The 19,941-nt window shown below is 40.0% G+C and overlaps 1 protein-coding gene across 1 annotated transcript in view; it reads right to left on the bottom strand.

The window, feature by feature from the left end:
* LOC124622942 (ankyrin repeat and SAM domain-containing protein 1A-like) overlaps positions 1–19,941 on the bottom strand; it is a 579,621-nt gene that overhangs the window by 77,582 nt on the left and 482,098 nt on the right. The window lies entirely within an intron of this gene.

The raw sequence follows: 19,941 nt of genomic DNA on the forward strand, positions 1-19,941 counted from the left end.
CGATTTTTCTGAAGGAGTCATCATCACCTGGCAGACTCTGCCTCTTCTCAGTGTAGTAATTAGGACAATCGTTGCTTTTCCTGCCTTTATCATCAGATGAGACAACAATGTTAGGGCACTCTCTCAAGTCCCGAATGGCCATCCTCTCTAGTGCTGATATTTGACGTCGTATGTTTTGGTCTTGTCGAATCACGACAAGCTTGGCGATCACCTGCTTCAGCTGCTTCGCGCCCCGGGAGGCGACTTAAGTCGGCTGTACACCCCGAGGAGGTCAGCTCATGAGCGCATCTGACAATGGCGACATCTATGACTGCCGAGATATTGTGCCCGCTGGACACATTGAACCGGCAGTACACCCGTGGACTGTTCGATGAACTAATACGCGAGGAGAAACTGAGGAATTGCTATCACAAACAGTCTCATTACGCTTGTCTAGGGGTGGGATGGGAACTTTTCAGATCCACAGTGTTCTTGCGCAAAAACGGAGATGAGCCAAAGGCCTTGGCATAGTAGTTACGATGTGTGTTAACAAGTGTACCCACTGCCACCGAAACACTGAAATAGCATATGGAATACATGTCATTAAAATCAATAAAAAGGCGTTTTTAAAAATATCATTAACTTCAAAAAAAGTGGGTGATACGGCGTTTTCTCTAGCATATTAGGATTTAGCAGACTAAAAGAACACAACAATAAGCCAGCCCCGTTGAAAAAGTTTTATATCTATTGACCTTATAATAGAATGGTTCTACTGACCGCCAGTATCGTCTAGGAAAATTGTGCCACGTATCGGTAGCAATGGCAGTCCGTCTTGCAAAGTAATATTGAATACATAGTCAGGCAACTAACTTGAAAAAAATAGTCAACTGACACACACAAAAAAAAAGAATTATACCACCTGGCTGCAAATAGATCCGATGTTTCCTGGAGCGTCACCGAGTAAGGTAGGGATTAATGACTCTGATACTGTTACAGGAGTGATGATCACCAGGGCGTAGAACGTCATAAAGAAAGCTACGAAATTATTTATGTTTGGTCGGACTATCAGTTTACTTAAAGATGAGTTGAGAACGTTTAGTTTATGTTCTGGGAACGAACAACGGTTGTTGTTAAAGCTGAAAGACGTTATATATCATCGTCTAGATAACTACATCCCAAGTAAAGTAATGAAATGCGACGATAACCCCTCTCAATGTACAAGTAACATTCGAAATACACTGATACGCCAAAATAATTATGACCACCACCCACCGCGATGTAGGATGCAGACTGGTTGCGTAGCGGGGACGGGACGTGGTAACAAAAGTGTGTAAGCAGAGTAAACACGGACCACAGACGGAACGGGAAAGGGCGGTAGGGGGGGGGGGAATCACCTTACGGAAGATATCGGCTGCAAACGGGGAAATCCATTGAGATAACGGAGTCTGACAAAGGGTAGATTATTATTACGCAGATCCTGTGAACGAGTGTCTCGAAAACGGCGAACTGATCGAATGTTCACGTGCTACTGTCGTGAGCATCTACGGAAAGAGGTAGGAAAATGAAACTACCACTAAGCGCTAAATGGTTGGACGTCCACTGCTCTTTATATAACGTAGGGTTCGGAGGCATGTCTTTCTGTAAAGTAGGACAGATCTGTGGCATCTCTGCCGAAAGAGCACATTGCTGATGCACGCACAAGGGTTTCGCACCCACACCGTTCATCGTACATTGTTGAACATGGAGCTCCGCAGCAGGCCACCCTAACGTGTTCACACGCTGACCCAACGACATCGTAAATTATGATTGCAGTGGGCACGGCCATCGGGATTTGACCGTCGATCAATGGAAAGGTGTCAGCTCCCCACGTGAATCATATTTTTGCTCCACAAACGCTGCCATCAAGGTAAACGGCGGCTCGAAAAGCGCAGCGCGCCACGGACGCAGGCTGATGGAAGTAGTGTTATGCTATGGGAGACAATCCCCTACGCTTGCATGGGACCTGTGGAACGATGTCATCTCTCAGCAGTATAATTGTCCGTATCTCTTAGCCAGAACAGCGCTACAGTGGTTTGAGAAGCATTATAGTGAACTCAAGTTGACGTCTCGGCGACCAAATTCGCCTGATGTAAATCCTATGCAAGCCATCTGCGCCCCAATCGGGCGTCATCACCGCGTACACAAATCAGCGGCACGTTATTTACGCGAATCACATGACATGTGCGTATACATCTAATGCCACATACCTCCACAAACCTGCCAACAAACTGTCTGATCCCTGTTACGCTGAATCAGTGACGTATTTCTTTGCAAGGACGGACAAACAAGCTATTAAGTAGGTGGTCATAATGCTTTAGCTCATTGATGTATTATGCGAAAACAGACTACTACATTGCCGCGACAAATGAGACTGCAGGAAAACTAATAGAGAAAACTTAAGTAGCCTAGAATAATTTTCACAGTGAGATCTTGGCAAAAGCTGTATCAGGAGAGTTACTGATATATGTAAAAGTCAATGAACGGGTCGAAACCTTTTCTCGTGGCTCCAGATGGTGCTGAAATTGAAGAGTACAGACAGAATGCTGAAATACAAAACCCACAGTTAAAAACGGATTTGAGGATACTGCTATATCAATGTTTGACCTCTTTAGAGCCTCACAAACAGGACATTTAGATATAAACATCCCCAATGTTGAATAACAAAACCAATTAAGATTACTCACAGCGAACCAGCCACCAGAAACTGATGGAATTCCAACGAGATTTTACATTGAATACCTACAGAATTAGCCATTTTCCTAGATCACATTTATTAATAATCTCTTGGCCAGCGTGTAGTCCTGTATCAGTGGGAAAGAGCGGAGATCATTACTGTTGATAAAAATTGTAAAAGATGGTATGCAAAGAGTTGCATACCAATAGCGATGACGTACGACTATTGCATGATCCTAGAATATATTCTAAGCTCAAACTTTATTATATTTCTGGAGGAAAAGAGGTCCCTCTCACCCAGTCCGCACAGATTTGGGGAAAACCACTCGTGTTACTCACACACGACATACTGCAAAACGTACATGCAGCTGAAGATATATGTTCTATTTCCTAGACTCCCGAATGGCGTTCGACACTGTACCACATCTGCGACTGTTAATCTCGATACAATCACAAACGATTCTTTTCGGATATACATGTTTGGCTCATTGAATATTTCACTAACAGAACCTAGTACGTTATAATTGATAGCGAATGTTCAGTATAAGCGAAAATACCATCCGCAATATCACTTACATAAACGATTTATCTGACAGGAGCTGCCATATTATAAGATTGTTCGCTGACAATGCAGTTGTCTACGGTAAAGTTTACCGTTAGGCGATCGTAAGGAAATGCTAAAGAATTTTGCCTAAATTTTCACTTGCTGTAATGAATGACAGCTCTCTTAAAGTACGGATAAATGCAAAATAATACCTCTAACATAGCGAAAGAACTGCACAGCATTCGATTGTACGGGAAGTTGTGAACATCTCGAGAGCGTCATAACGCTTAAGTTCAAAGCCATACCTCAGAAGTCTCCTTTCAAGTTATTAATTTTTACGTTAGTTGTTCATTGCTAGAGTAGTTCCAAGACATTATATACCCAGGTTCTCGATCACCACGTATCCTACAACCTTTGGCTGACGAAATGAAGGTATATCTGTAGTCGATGCCTTTTGGAAGTCTGACAGTTCATGCGTCTGCGCAGCAGCGTTCCGTGGAAGCGTGCTCCTGTAAATGCTAGACAGAGGGCATACCGTTTCTTGCTTGTGGTCGCGCTGGACCTGTACACGTTTCAGGGTTGGCTTGAGGTCGCTGTGTGCACTACGCTCATTTTACATCGCAATGATCATTCCAGTGCTGTAACCTACAACAATTACTGTGAGATTGTTGCTTTGCTAGCGTAGCTTGGCGGAATATTTTGTTCGCAACGTTTTGGGGCTACAGATCTACCTTTGGTCGTGTACAGACTTAATAACCGTTGTTTGAGGAAAGAGCTCCTGTTGCATGTTCACGAAACCATATCGGTATTTCGAGCGCCCATCCGTAATATCCGAGTATTGCATTCATTACTTTTCTGCTATTTTGATATTGTTCCGATATTCTAGCGTGTGGGGTCTCTTTTTTTTCTCTTGCTCATGTTATGTGGAATTTTACCCTAGTTAGTCTATAATAAGACAAATGAAATCTTGTTGTTAACAATAGTGGATGAAGTACTTTCGATTTATTCACATCCCGTCATGCAGATACTCACTAAAGTTCTATGCTGTTTCCATATGTTGTTATATTCTTACGTGAGGCAGTATTTGATCTGAGGGCAAGTTATCACATACATTCTGCCTTCAGCGGAATAATAATAATAATTATTATTATTAAAAAAAGGAAAAACCGAGCTCCCGTCAGAAGAAATATGCTGAATTCTTTGCATGCAAATTACAATCAATAAGGTAAGTCAGTGCTGGCGGGATTTCGAGACTTCATGTTTTCTGAGATTATTTTCGTTGTGGCTGTCATATTTCATGTCCCTTTTGTGAATAGGCGTTAGGCTTTCAAGGTGAGCTTTCGTATCCTCACTGCACATGATCTGGCTATAACAGAGGTCACAAACTAAGTTATAGTGATAATGATTATTCTTGGGTGGAAATCCTGAAAAAAAAGTAAGAGAGAGAGAGAGAGAGAGAGAGATTTTTGTTGGGTATTTTGCCTAAAGTTATGTCTTTTATGTGCTCAATTTAAGTTTGAAACTGAAGTAGGAGGCTTTCAAAGTGATTAAGAATGATACTAAAAAGTGCTATGATATAGTACCAATGTGTATAATCAGTATTAGGAAACTGCAGGCAATAATTAGTATGACTTACTCGCATCTGGAGTCTTTATCATGTATGCATGAAAACAGTCATCAATCAAATTTAGAAACATGTTGCTAGGATCGTAAGAGGTCAGAATGTGACACAAAGATGTTTTAGAATTTAAGTGGTGGTCATTGAAAGAAAGGCAATGAGGTACATGGTGAACCTTAATGGGAAAATTTTGAGAGCCATTATACTGTGGGGCCGTTCTGTTGCCACCCACGCACTGGGTCCAGGTTTGATTCCCTGCGGGTCGGAGATTTTCTCCGTTAGTAGACTGGGTGTTGTGTTGTCCCCGTCATTATTTCATCCTCATCATCGGCCGCAAGTTGTTAAATGTGGCGCCAAATGAAATAAGACTTGCACTTGGCGGCTGAACCCAAATGGGACATCCTGGCCAACAATACCATATGATCATTTCAATTCATACGGATCTTGAGAAGAACATGAGGGATTAGGCCATGTAAAGAGCCATGTGGTCCATCACTTTTTTCTCATTTAATAAGTAAATGGGATCGGGCATAAAAGAACAGTTAAGGTTTAACATCTTGTTCATGATGATGTTATTACATACGGAGCACAAGCCCAGATTGGGGCAAGGTGTTTGTTGTAACTTTCTGAAGGAACCGTTCTGGCATTTGCCTTTATCAATCAGGTAAAATCACAGATAATCTAAATCTTCATGGACGGGCATGGATTTGAACAATCATCCTTTCGAATACTAGCCCAGTGCCTTACCACTGTTCCACCTATTCACTTCTGCCATGGACTGCACAGTGGCTTTTGGAGCAGATAATTATTTTAATTCTTTAAATGTGGAAGTTCAGCATCCTCTACGGTTTCCCTCTATTATTTTGTATTAACTTTGATTTCTTTTTAATCTGTTAATAACATCACTTTATCAGCTTATCATGGGAAGATGATCTTGATTTTGACAGTGGGGAATGACTGGACAATGTTGTACTTACCTGCAATAATATTCACTTGGTACTCTAGGATACGAACTTCTTACCCATGACTTTTTACTCGCTTTTGGAATTAATTTCCCTATTTTTCCATCTGTAAGCTGGTTTCATAATTAAACATAACTTTGAAACAAATAATCCAGTACACAGGAAGTAACTGCTAATCTAAAACTGCACTTCAGTTTATAATTAATGATGATGTGCAAGATGCAGGTATCAAATTAGAACTGACTTTATCAGAAATCTCATCCAGACTGAGCCACTAACATTGCTCTTTATTTAACGTTACCATTTATTTGCTGTAAATATGGTTAGATATTTGCCTTCCTTTAATCGTGAGTAATTTCTTGGCATATATACAGAGCAATGTAGAGTGACATATAAATTACAGTTACTTCATATCCCAGTATCCTTATAAAAGAATTGTATTGCCGTGTATCTTCTGCTATGTGTCTAACAATGAATTTGAAATTTTCTTACCAGAAACTTACAACATATGCTTGCAGATTAGATAAAGTATTAGGTAAAGTGCTGGTTGCCCTTACTGCCTACAAGAGATAAGCTCCTGCCAAAAGGGAACAGAACAACATGGCCTGCATTCCTGCTCCGGTTGGCTGAGATGAAACATTACAAGAGTTGGTGTATCTTAAATTGATCCTGAAGATCCAAACTACATGTTACAGTTATAAAGCGAACAAGTGCCAAGCAAATCATAATAGCAGGAGGAGGAGAGAACAACAGTGTATTGTTTCAAATAAAATGTTAAAATAAAATATGTGTTTTATATATATATATATATATATATATATATATATGTGTGTGTGTGTGTGCACACATGACTTTTAGGCTTTTATAGGTTAGCTTTGCTTGAAACTGTGGTCCAGACTAAGAACCCTTAATTGAATGGTGAAATCACAGTGGCCTTTGGTAAACCTGTCTGATAAGTGAGAATTATGTGATAAGTTTCATGTTTGTACATGCTAATACTGTATATGACTGACTTAACTTGAACTGTGTAATATCTTGAATGCAAAAAAAAGCCTTTTGCCAGGATCGGGCCAAACTGAAATCATCGTAAACACATAATGTCTATATAACTGCATAATCCACAGTGTAAATCAATTGGCTTCAGGCATTATTAGAGGGCTCTTTACGGAGGAGATGTGCAAATTTGCATTTAACTTGTGTCTGCATCTTGTTTTTTAAATTTTTATTTAACTACAAAAACTAGCTGCAACAGTGCACTAATATTCTCCACACTGAAGATCATGGTACTTGCCCCGCGAGGTCGCCATTTTATATGAATAACAAATTGTGGGATTGTGTGATTACACAATTCTAAGGGTTCTAAAAGGTGACTTATCTTATTAGACCACATTTGTATAAGGAACTCATGTCTGCTAATTTATGGTTTGGACATAAAATTAAGTTTGGAGTTCAGTTCACTTTCAAATTTCCTACTTCATGGTACAGACACAGTGGGGACAATGAAATGTTGCCTCTGGGTTCTACAAGAGTTCATGATATGGGCACTGCTTCGTGTTCTTGTTGTAAGGTTCTCCTCTACATGACAAATGATGTCTCTGCAAAGTTGACAACATTGTGTGTCCATGGCAACCCTCCTAGTTGTGAATGTACGAGTTGCTTGCAGCCTTTGTAATAGTCAAATGAAAACTCTATGTGGTGTCATAATTACAACTAGCACTGAAGATGGTACCCTCTCCTCAATACATCTGCAAGTGATTCAATCTTCAAAATTATTTTATATCCAAATGGTACATTTCTGAATATAGATTCCTTATCTAAGCTTTATTTACTAACAAGGAGAGATCCTCAGGGGTGGAATCGACTTTTAGAAACCAAATACATGGTGATGTAGGTTAAGATACTAGGTATTACACCCTGCAGCCATTCACCCTGGTAGGCACTTGTTTGTAACTGACGAAAAAAAATTTCGGAACTTTGGGCGATACTGAATAGCACTAAAACAGTCATATTTCACTGTCTTGCTGTGTGGTGTAATGGGTAGGTTATTAGCTTCACATTCAGGATGGTGTGGGTTTGAATCTTGTCAGGTGCTTTCACTATTTTTTATTTTAAAATCTTTATCGAAATGACTTTGATCATTATTTTTAGTCAGTTAAAAGGTTTAAATGAAATGTTCTATTTCCATTCCTGTCCCACATCACATATCATTTTAATCACCATATGAACATTTTCATTTTTTTTATATCATTCTTTTTCCAGTCAGATTTTTGTGAATGTGAATTTAATTATATTTACTTATTATAATATTCAATTGTTTGAAAATTCTGATCCACCAGTATGAAAAACAAAATATAGAATAACAACAATCTAGGGAAAGATTATATTGCTACTTACTGTAAATAAGACACATTAAGTTGCAGACAGGCACAATTAAAAGCTTACATAAAGCTTTCAGCCACAGCCTTCACCATCAAAAGAGAAACACACCACTCACGCACACAAGCAAGCCCACGTATTCTGGCCTCGAGCTGCGTGAGTTGGCAGTCATGTGTGCGTGAGGTGTGCTTGCTTTATGTGTCAGTGCTGTGAGTTCCACTTTTGGAAGTACAGACTGTGGCAAAAATCTCTGTGTAAGTGTCTTTCAATTATGCCTGTCTGGAACATAAAGTGTCTTCTTTATGGTAAGTAGCAATCTATCCTTCCCCTCATTGTTCAGTTCCTAACTGGAGTTTCCATTGTTTAATAAAGACAAAATTATCAATTTATATTGACTGTGCAATGGTTGGGAAATGTATTTTTCTTTACCAGATGTGCAATTTGTTTTGCATGGTAACTGTCATACAAACATTTAAAACATAGTGTAAGTTTCTATTGCAACATGGTCAAAATAATGCAGGTGAAGATTTCAATGAAAGAAGGGTTTGTAATTAAAATGAAATTCAAGCAAAATGAGAAATAGATGAAATGAACAAAATAACATGGATGTAAAAACAGAATGATAAAATGGAAGAGATGGAATCGAAACCAATACATAAAATTAATTAAAAACTTGTGAACAAAGATTTCGAGTGGAAAAAGAATGATAGGAAGAAAAATGAGAGCAAATGAAGGAGTTGATATTATGATTAAAATGATGTGACAAAGGAATGGAAATACAAAAATTATATTTAAATCAATTAAAGGAATAAAAATGATGATCAAAGTGATTTCGTTAAAGATTTAAAATAAAAAATAATATTGTGCCTAAAAAGACTCGAACCCATGACCTTGTATACATGAACCTATAATCCTACCTATTACACCACATGCTAGGCAACATAATGCAACTTTTTTAACATTACTGAGGTTCACACAAAAGACCAAAAATTTTGTTCCACTTATTACTTGCAAATGAGGGTCCACCAGGGTGAATGGCTGCAGTGGGTGATGTCTGGGATCTTAACCTTCATAACCGTATAAATGGTTTCAAGAAGTCAATCCCACCACAGGGGACCTCTTCTTCTAAGTCCCCTCTACAATGTCTATAAACCTGTAATAAGAATTGTGAAACACCCTTTATACACCATGTATTTCTATTTTAATGTTTTGTTGCCGTTTTAGTGTTATTATCAGCATCCACATGAAACATAATGGATTTGTCCAGCTCCTGCCTTTGTGTCTTGAAAATCAAACATTAACCAATTGCAGTATTGAATTTAGTATATAGATAGTCATTCATTTGCATTTTGCAAGAAATTTACCTAAGTTCCGATTTCTGAGGTGCTGAATGCAACCATGCCTCATTTTTATGCAATGAAGACAAAATCGTGAAAGCATCTTCGAAATTTTGTATGAAATGCAAATTACTTGCCACTGAAGATACTGTTAAAAGTGTGAAACACAATACCAAAAACAATCTTTCACTGTAGAATACATGGGTCTGTTTGTCCCATAAGTAAAAATAAAGAAATAATCAATTAAGCCAAACAGGGAAGTTGCAGTCATCATCTATGTTACTACATCAGCAAATGCAAACAAACTAAAGATATTCTGAAAAACTGAGACATGATGTACCCCCTGTTTCCTATTGTTGATTATCTAGCTCACAAATGTAAAAAAAAAAAAAACATTATCTTCAGTAATGGTTATGTTCGGGGATAGGACTGAATCATAAAATAGGAAAAAATATAATACTGTTTATTAATTATAACTGTTAACATTTTAACAAACAGTCAACAAAAAATGCAAAACAGTACATGCAAACAAGCAATTCTCATGCTATAAACCATCATTTGAGCATTCTGAAAACATTTTAGAATATCAAAATTTTAAAAACAGGAACTCAAGAAAAGTAATCTTAAAATTAGATAACAATTACATAGTGCAAAACAAAACACAAGGTTTAAAGCTATAAAACTAATAATTTGAACTAAATACAATATCTCAAGTGTACTGACTAAGAAACTGGTACTTCTGACTGCAATACATCGATCAAAGTTACACAAAACGTGCAAAAAAAAAAAAAAAAAAAAAAAATGGAAAGATACAAACACACATACTTCATTTGTACATAGAACATCAGCAACAAAGCAAGTGTGACAAGATTTCTACTACAAATCACACAATTAATAGCTGTAGTTCACAATTGTTAAAAAAATGTTGGAAATGTTTCTTAACTTTAGCATAAAGAAGGTAAGGTGACAGGATGAGAACACTGGCAGACTGTATCAGTCCTGTTACTGATAAGCAGATGAAAATCCTCGTGTAACTGTCATTAATTATAAAACAAACTGTATCACAAATTCTGCAAGTTTCGTTTTAGTCGGCAGATGCAATGCTTAGATAAATGTAAATAAAATTAGTAATGTCACATGGAAGCACAAAAAAGGCACTTCAAATCAACTTTACATTTGACAACATGCTGGCATTTGGACTCCATAAATAAAATCTGAATTTTGTGATGGGAGCTCTCTCGAATTGTCGTCTGAATCGGAATGCGGAAATATGTCACCCCAAATGCACACTAGGCTACGAGACTTGAAATGTCTCACGTGCGTATGAAACTCGACCATGAATGATGTCTTATGGAACGCGACGCTCCAAATAAATATGCCTGTGAAGTGCCTGACTGAGATATTTATTGCTTTTGTTACTCTGTATTGTAAACAGTTGTGGAACTTATCCACCTAATACGGCACACGGGCTTCAATATTCTCACGCACTGTTTTCGTTCACGGTGAGTGCCAATTTGTGAAACGAATCGCCAAATGAAATATATTAATATCACCGTTTCTTGCCTCTTCTACGGTTAACGAAGATTAAGTAGAACATGTGTGAACATCAGAGTAGACCCTCAGTTACACGACAGAAGGGTGTGCGTGAACTTAGGAACCTCGTCAATGACCGATTCATCGACGTTTAGCTGTAGTAGCTTAGACGATTTGCCGCCAACCAAAACGTCGAACGTTCGAATTCTGAAGCTAATGTGGGTGCGTCTATGTCGTAGCCTACTCTGTTTTGCCCTTCGGTGGAAAATTAAGGTACTGACTAAGTTACTGATTAAGCGGTTAGCGTTCACAGCTACTAAAGTGGTGAGGTTTGATTCACTGTGATCACCATAGAGGGCATTTGTGGGAAGGTGTCGAAATAATCCGCTCCAACTCCACATTCCAAATGAAAGTCTGCCAAATAAAATAAACAATAAAGGTCACCGCAAGGTGCGGAAGTGGCATCAAATTGAAAGGCTTGCACCAATCTGAGAGCCACATGACTAAAAGGAAGGTTAGGGTCTAACGTCCTGTCGACGACCAAGTTATCAGAGCTGAAGTTCTGAGTGGGGAAGGAAATAGACAGTGTCCTTTTCAAAGAAGCCATTTCGGGTCCTATCCTGATAAATTTAGAGAAACGACGAAAACATGAATATGGATTGATGGACGGGAATTGAAGCTGCTGCCCTCCTGAACGCAAGTCCAGGTACCCTTGTCGCTTAGAGCGTTGTAGTTGGAGTCACGGACGATGGCGGTCGAGTTTAGGTTCGTCACGCCTTCCCGACAGCCAATGAGCGTACAGAAGTGTTCTGAGCACTCTGCTCTGCAAGTCGTCGCATTAAACGTGATCGTAGCGATTTGTTTAGTGAATTTTTATTCCATATTTTGCGAGTTGTCATTGCTGATGGTGGTTGTACGTAATACATTCCACATTAGCAAGCGAGAGACATAATTTGCAGGATATACACTTTCCTCAAGCGGAAAGAACGCGCATGCGCGTATCACAACTTTCGCTAGGAATCGTCAACAGTACAATCCTCGTCTGGGCCTCGATATGCGCGAACCGCCATCGTTCATGGAACGGACTATAGTATCTTGCGAAAGATCGCGCGAAATTGTAAAATATCCCACACAAATACACGGTAACACGTAATAGGCGGTTTATGGTGCTCAAGCTTAAGATCGAGTCGATCGAAAGTGCCTTGATTGAGTGAAACAAAGCATCTCATGCAGATTAGGACCATTCGTGTACCGATACAAATTACAGCAAATAAACAGAATAGAATAGCGTGCCAAATTATTAGTAAAATTTCATAACCCCACTGTACAAGCCAAAAAGAAATGAAAGCATGCGAAGTAAGAAATCTGTACACTAATGATTTGCGCAGGTGCTGAAAACCGAGGTGTGAACACCACCTCACGAATGAAAAGGAAATATTACCTAAAGTAGTTGCGCTAACGTACAAGAATTTATCTTCTTCAGGTTAACTGGAAAATGATTATCTGCTCCTTTTAGTACTTCGTTTAGTTAGCTGCCGCTTATTGCAGTCTTAAGTAAGGCTTTCCTTACAGTGGACAGGGAACCAGATTAACGTTGCCTTCATAGTTTGTAATTAAATCGAAACAGTAGAGAACAGTTTGTGTCGAAATTCCACAATCTCGACACTCACATCGATTTCTCGAAAGGTAGAAAGAAAGTAAAAGAGAGAAGAAATATGTCATCGACCTTTTCTCTTTTCATTGAAATACAGTCATCAGTTATGAAATATGAGAAAACAGTGTTTTGTAACAAATTGATGCCGCGATATTGGAATCTACGCGACAAGTCTAACAATAACGGCAACTTCTGAGCATACTACCGTACAAGAAACGGCAAATTAAATTCATGCCAGCGTATATTTTAAATTATGCCTCCTCTGCCGTGATTTGTATTGCTGTCTCGAATAAACCCTAAAATATCATACACGTGAAATTAATATGTCGCAGGTACATTAATTTGATAAACTGTTATTTTTCCAGTACTTCTTCCCGAGAGTCACGAAGTGATCGCCAACAATTTTTTTCTTGATTCAGGTACTCCTACATTTACTTGCCGTCCATTTTACATTTTGTCCAGGATAATCGCACTGTGTTCAGCTGTCTATATACTAAAAAACATATTTCTCTTCCATAAAGCACATTAAGTGTCGAATACTCAAGCTACACTCTCTGAAATGGACATTAATCAACACATATTTAAGTTGGATTTCCTAAAGAAACATTATCGTTTACGATGATTTAACGGAACAAGGAAAGATGCAGTCTTCTGCACAACACGGTATTTCGTTTCATTCCAGAAGCACCTTTTCAGGTTTGGGTCACCTTCCGCTGCATTTTCTAAGTTACATCGATTATTTTGTTATACTTTATATGAGTTAATAAGAAGCCCGAAGACTGTTTGTTATATGCAAAAATACGCCTTTATTTTTGGTGTTTTTAGTGGTTGGCTACTGAAATGATGGTAGTTATCGAAACTGGTTAGCAAGGACCTTTTTAGCAAAATAGCGATTCAATAAATATTGTAGCTTGGGTTGTCTTTTGGTGTTTCTAACAATCTACTTTGTTATTCGAAAGTAACCTGATACTTAAAAGAGGCAAAGAGAAATAGATTCCTCAACTGCGTATTGGTCTGCTAGTGACAGTAACCAGTAAGCAAAGTATCTTACAGGAAGTAGTGAGTTAAGTAAGTAAATCTCTTTTAGCCTTGGCAGCTACTAAATTAGAGACAGACAGACGACGGTTTGCCCCATCTCTGTGGCAACTGCATGACGAACAGTTAAGAATAGCAACTTGCTGCACAAACCAGTTCGCTTGTATATCAGCTGTCGACGACATTCTACCATGCTAACGAAACTGCCTTAAAATTTAAAACTAATCCGAAACATGTTTCTCGTCTGCTTGACAACGGCCGAGGAGCGGTGTCGGACGCGGTGATCAGATCGACAGCCTTCGAAAATCATGCTGTCTTTTGGGATCCAAATTATGAACTTCTTCATCACTGTTACATGTTTTCTGAAAAAATCGCAAGACCGGAGTTAGTTTTTCTATGTTCCGACATTCAACAAACATGATAGTTCCACAAGAAAATTACTTGTCACAGAAGTTAAATTAAACAGAAGAAACGTTAAAAATTTCTTAGGGTAATTACAGAAGACCACTTGTCAACTTTAGCAGGTTTTCGTTAGTAATCACGCTCTGCAGTGAAGGCAGAAAAGATCTGTTAGTCGGTAGAGTGGTGGAGGTAGGAAAAGATAAAGGCTACGGTTTATCGTCTCGTCCACATTGAGTTCGACGGTGACGTCCGGATAGGACAAATAATGGGGGAAGGAAGGGAGGGGAGAAACAATAGGGCAAGGAAGCGGGAACGATGGGTGGAAGGTGAAGGAGAATGGGGCGAGTGAGGCGAGGAGGATGGAGGACGGCGTGCAACTGTGGCCTGGCCTCGTCAAAAAAGTGACCGGGAGAAACCACGGAAGGACTAAATCTGTGGCTGCACTGTGAACTGAAACCCAATTATTGTGAAGAAGACTTAAGGAATTAGATATTAATGAGCTTCCAGACGACTGTTCCTTGGCAGTTGTCAAGTGGTGACTTGACGGTGGAGCCGGAGCATTCAATCATCCGAAACCTCGTTTAAATTTAACCAAATGACGTGGTTCTAAGCTGGAGAAAATTTCATTAATTTATATCGTTATGAGACAATGCATTCATACACCACTGTTATCCTAACAGTTTCACAACCACACTCGCTGACACAGAAAAGAGTTACAAATCTAGTATTTTTTTCAGTTTGTCGCTAAGTTTGATGGTTAATTAAATGGCTTGTGGAAGTATGTGGGTACAACTTCAATTTTTACCATTGCTGATGCTGAGTCACGCTCAAGAACATCCACAAAATGTCAAATGAAAATCGGCCTTGAGTCAATGTTATTTTCGTTCGCGTCACATTTAGAAGTCATAAAGCTAGTTTCGGACACCATATTGTGCCACAAAGAAGACAATTTTGTAACGTGTGTGTCCAATGTCAGCATACCAACAAGGCAGATCCGTCGAACGCAGAATGTAAACACCAAGGAGACAAGAGCCGCTACGCTATCACAGAATTTAATACTGAGTGTTAACAACTGTAGTGAAAAATCATGTGTTTCATTCACATGCACTGCTATTCACTGAACAACGTAATTGAAACTTACTACAAATTTTCAATTAAAATTTTAATAATACGCAATAAGAATGGCTGGCAATAGCGATAGCGCTAGGCTCCATATGAAAGATCGTATCGGTACTGGCGGCGTTTTTGACGGATTACTTCTGCTGGGATTTGAAAGACTGTTTCCAGAGTAAGTTCAGACTGCAACAACGCAATTCACCGTTCGACTGTCTCGTCCTCGTCAGTCTTGGAGTTCTATCGCTGTGCAATTTTTCATGCATACTTTTTACGTCCAAGCAGCCTAAGATTTTTTGGTGAATTTGGTTGGCCATTTCATTTACTTTACATCTAGCTTCCTGCCGAGTATTCCTCATCAATATCCCTTTCTCTAACATTACAGAGCCTAATGAGTAACATAATTTGTGCAGAAGAGCTTGATAGGTGCTGGGCCAAGATGGCTCCTTAAAACAAGACTGTTACAGAGAAACAAAGACTGGCATTAGGACTAATAAGATCGTCGTTAAATTATGAGACATAACTTCAAGATAACTAGAGGAAGGTCAAGAAACAATACCTCGTAATTTGCTATATTCCATCAGTATGTTTAAGGGCGATAAATAAGTGCATAACTGGGAATGAATGACAATGTGGCACCTGTCACACACCTGTGGACACTTGCTGGTTGCTTACGAGAACAAAATAATGAAGGCACGCACTTGATGTTAGTTTGAAGAAATGACGGAGAATTGGTGCATTCAGAGCAGAGCTGTTATTTCGCGAAGAGAAAGGCACCTCTCAACTCATAAGCGCCAATCAGCTACGAATTGTTTATGAAGCTTAAGACCAATGCCAGTGCACTGCTGTGCAAAGGGAGTGTCACAAAGAGAGAGGTGGTGCTGACTTTATGAACACTATTTGCAGGATTCATTTTTTAATCAGATAAACAGCGCGTTTAACGGTTAAAAATTATAGAAGTGCCTATTCATCTTGCATCGGTCTCAGGTTATCTTGGCAGTCACCAAGAGGCAAGGGCTGACTTCTATCCACCAGTGACGTAAGTAACATAGTCGATGCTGAGATACCAAAAGAATGTAGCTCAGAGGGAGAAAATAAAAAAAAAGCGACGCGAAAGGGTCGAGTCATGATGTCGCCTGATATTGCTGGTTTCACTATCTCCGTAGAAGATTCTTTTGCAGAATATTTCAGCGAGTAGGCTACTTGTCCTCGACAAGTGCAGAAGCTAAGATCTCTAACGTGCTGAAAGCCCATCTGGCCAGCGTACACGAAACGAGAACTTTCATAGCCCTAGTACGCAGCCTCTGGCAAAGACAAGTCTACTCTTTAAAACATTGTCCACGGATATGGAACTGTTATGCTTGTTGCACACAAAAAATAGGAAAACGTAGGTTTCGCACCCGTTATAGATGATGTTAAATGTTTTTGGGTACTGCTACCGCACCATTCTTGTTGACTCTTCCGATCCTGCCTTCTTGTTGAGGTCTTATTTCAAGAACCGGCCGCACAATTGGCGTACTGTAAAACTTACGCCAACTGATGGTCACTATTTCACGCCCTCCAGCCACTTGGATACCGCTGATCGCTTCCACCAATCACGTAGAAGTAATTCAATAGCTGATCATCGACAGCCATGCCGATAAACGCGGAAAATACTGTCCTCAAATTAGCGAAATTTTGACTGTGTGGCACAGTGTGCAGCCATTGCTGGAAGAAAGCCTCGGGAAGACGGCCGGATCAGAAGATTTTACAAGAATGAAGCGGTACTATTCACGCAATTTCAACATCATCAAATAAATAGACTTCGTATCTACAACGCCGGGAAAAAGTCCAGAAATCACATGGAGATCACAATCAAAATCAGGCGAAATACTGTCTTCAATTGTCAGCGACGATGAATCTAGTCTTCTTTGGTGGTGGGGGAACGTGTTTTCCATTGTGCATTTCTTTCTTTAGTTTCTGAGCAGTAACAGTGAACCCAACGTATGTCCACTGTGAGCAGACAGGTGAAAAACTCTTTCTTCTTCGTCCTTCACATTTTCAACATTTCTGCCGCGAATGTCTGGCATTAACAAACGAGCGATACCAGAAATGAAACCTTGTGGGGATTCAGCCCCAAACGCTACAAATCAACGATTTGCTTCCACTATACGAGCGAAATGTAACATTACATGAGTCAGGAGGTACCTGAGAAGCAACATGAAAGTTTTTTATTTAATATTTTGGTCTCAGATCACGGTATCATTATAGGTTTCGACTTATTTTGAAATCATTATTAGGCGTTCTGTGTAAGAAGAAATAAAAGAGGAATTGTAAAAAACTGGAAAGCACTCAAGCGTATGTAAATGAGTACGTTACATAAGTAATTCCTCAACCTAAGAGTGGCCCATAACATAATGTATCGTAGTAGTTTACTATCCCTTTTTATTTTTTTTATTTTTTTAACAGAACATCTGATGATAACATGCTAATAAGTCGAAACCGGTTATGATATTTTTGTGACCCAAGGGTGAAATATGTCAAAAAACAGATTTCTCTTCTATCACTAATACTTGTTTCCTTAGAACCTGTTTTTGGCTTATTGGACCATTGACAGGAAACAACTGACCAGTGTCCACGAGGGACACTAGAGTGTAGAAAATCAAACATTGGGAACAAAGATACTATCAAGACACAGATTATTTGGTCAAGAAATTACGCGAGAAATGACAAATCCAGCGCTCGTCGCTGCTCTTATGCACCATGCATTTTAAATTACTATTTGCAAGATGGGTAATGTCAAACACAGAGCATAATGAACACAAAAAATGAAAAGACACACGTTGTATGAATGTAATACTAAGGTTGTGAGTGCCCGCCCGGCTAGCCGCGCGGTCTAACGCGCTGCTTCCCGAGCGGGAAGGCGTTCCGGTCCCCGGCACGAACCCGCCCGGCGGATTAGTGTCGAGGTCCGGTGTGCCGGCCAGCCTGTGGATGGTTCTTAAGGCGGTTTTCCATTCCGCTCAGTTACACTACGTCGGCGATTGCTGCGCAAACACTGTCTCCCTGTACGCGTACACCATAATTACTCTACCACGCAAACATTTGGGGTTACACTCGTCTGGTATGAGACGTTCCCAGGGGTGGGGGCCGATCCGCACAATAGCCCCGGGTTCGTTGTGGGGCAGCGTTGAGGTGGGTGGACTACTGTGGCCTGTTGAAGGATTGTCAACCAGTGGGTGCTACGGCGGGACGAAGCCTCTCCGTCGTTTCTAGGTCCCCGGTTCAATACACACAATACACAAGGCTATAAGTTAAATGATCACATTCATCTCCACAAACGTGTACCACAATAGAATTGTCATTATACCTTACTTTGTTTTCCTTACAACCCCTAGAATGGTGTGTCTGTAAGCAGAAGAGCGAGCAGCGCTTGTGGAAGAAAAATGGTCTTTCCCAGAAGAACCTAAAACTGACGTGCAGGACCTCTAAAAATCAGTTTCCTTTCTAATATTGCAGTGCAGCGTTTTGTGATTTATGGAAAATAAATACTATCCAGCCATGTCTGTGCACTGCGTCGCCACTGGTTTGGAATGGGCGCTCCGGAAGGTCAGTATAGCCTTTGGAAATAGAGTGTAGTTCGCTCCTTATGATATAGTGTGGTAGGGGAAGTGTGGGGAGTCGACTGCTCACACTTCAGTTGGCAGACAGACTATGTAACATTGATACAAGTCGTATGTTTTAATTTTACATGGTTTCTTTAGTTACGATATTTGATTTTACTTGTATTATAAACTGTAATTAAATACTGAACTTCGTGGCAGATTAAAACTATATGCACAACGGGGTCTCCAACCTGGGGCCTTTGCCTCTCGCCGGCAAATGCTCTGCTGACTCAGCCATACAAGGCACGACTAATATTAGACTATTGGGGTACTGGCGGAACTAAGGCTGTGGGGTTGGTCGTGAGTTGTGTTTGGTTAGCTCAGAGCTCAGTGGATTGAGCACTTGCATGTGAAAGGCAAAGCTCTCGAGTTAAGCGTCCCGGTCCTGGATACAGTTTTAATCTGTCAGCGTTCAAAGCAGAGCACACTCCGCTGCCGAGTGACTATTCACTCTGTAATTTAACAGTTAGGTGCATGATCCAAGTGAGCTATCGATTTGAGATTCCACACGTGATGTCATGACCACAGATTCTGTGAGTTGATAGTGTCTTTAATACTTGGTGTCCTTCACACATGTGTCTCTAGTTGATGCCAGTAAGTTGCTTCCTGATGATGGTCCAGTCGGCCGAAATCCGAAGTGAAACCAAAAGTCGGTTACTTTGTTTTGTAACCTTAAATATGAAATTGTTCGACGAGGGGACTTCAAAAAGTAGGTTACATATGTCGTTGCACAATAAGACCACTGGGCAACGATAGTGACGCATTGTCGGAAAAGAGTCATGTTCTGCGTTTCCTGTACACGCAGGTCTGCTGTGGTACTGATAACAGGTGCATCAGAGTGTGCGGCATCTGGAAATGTATACATGAGCGGTGTGTGTTCTGTAGGACATGTCCGACATGACAGACACCACTCAAACCTATAATAGTATGGGCGCGACGGCTGCTTGATGAGCAAGTTTCAGTGTGAATGCACAACCAACGCCTGAACTCCTACGGGAATCAGAAATCTGGAAGTAGGGGCTAATGGAAAGA

Source organism: Schistocerca americana, chromosome 7 (assembly GCF_021461395.2).
Source record: "Schistocerca americana isolate TAMUIC-IGC-003095 chromosome 7, iqSchAmer2.1, whole genome shotgun sequence".
Lineage (NCBI taxonomy): Eukaryota > Metazoa > Arthropoda > Insecta > Orthoptera > Acrididae > Schistocerca > Schistocerca americana.